The sequence below is a fragment of the Gadus macrocephalus genome, chromosome 23 (genome assembly GCF_031168955.1).
Source record: "Gadus macrocephalus chromosome 23, ASM3116895v1".
In the NCBI taxonomy this organism is placed as follows: Eukaryota; Metazoa; Chordata; class Actinopteri; order Gadiformes; family Gadidae; genus Gadus; species Gadus macrocephalus.
The window spans coordinates 17449718-17450949 of NC_082404.1; positions in this window are offsets into that span (position 1 = coordinate 17449718).

The following is a 1232-nucleotide window of genomic DNA, read 5'->3' on the forward strand; positions in this document are numbered from 1 at the left end:
ACGCCACTAAGAGTGAGAACACCACTAAGAGTGAGAACGCCACTCAGAGTGAGAACGCCACTAAGAGTGAGAACACCACTAAGAGTGAGAACACCACTAAGAGTGAGAGTACCTCAGCGTGTTATTACGAGAGCCCCATGTACCCACGGAGGTGGTTATCGTTTCACAAAATGTGTTCTCCAGCACACTCACATGCTGCACACGTCTGAGAGGGGCCGCGGTCTGCGTTGTGTTATGCGATGTGCGCTTTTGTTTTGCTGTTACTGGGAAAAGATTACCTCCCTCCCTCCCACTTGTCCTTCATCACCTAATCTGCTCCCCATGGGGGGGGGGGGGGGTCCACACAGCCTTCAAGTGTGTTTTACACCAGGTCAGGGAAACAAACTCTATAGGGGCACACACACACACACACACACACAGACACACACACACAGACACACACACACACACACACAGAGACACACACACACAGACACACAGACACACACACACACACACACAGACACACACAGACACACACAGACACACACACACACACACAGACAGATACATTAGGCACACACACAGATACATTAGGCACACACGCACGCCCCCCACAGAGATAAATTAGACACACCCACACAGATGTATGAGGCTGACAACCAAACCCACACAGATACATTAGGAGCCACACACCCACACAGACACATTAGACACACACACAAGCACACACATTCTTAAGCACATACTGGACACTAACACTCAAACATATGCAGACCCACGTACATACACACCTACAGACATCCACTCACAGAAGCATTAGGCACACACAAAAACATACCCACCCACTATTAAACACACACACACACACACACATTCATACACGTTGACACACACTCACAGATGCATCAGGCACATGCATGCACACACATACGCAGACACGTTCGCATAAATATACACAAGCAAACACTAGCACTCACGTGTGCACACACGCATACATATATATACCACATCACTTAGTCACACACTCGGGCCCCTTCTCTCACACACACACACGTATACATTTGATACACAGGAACACACAGACGCACACACACACAGGTATTTATTCTCAGTAACTGTACACACGTGCAGCCACACTGCATACTCACACCTATCTGCATGCATGTGCACGTTGGTGCAGGCGTGCACTCTGACCCAGATACACACACATGTCCTGACAAACCCGGCTGTCTGTGTGTCATCCTGCTGTC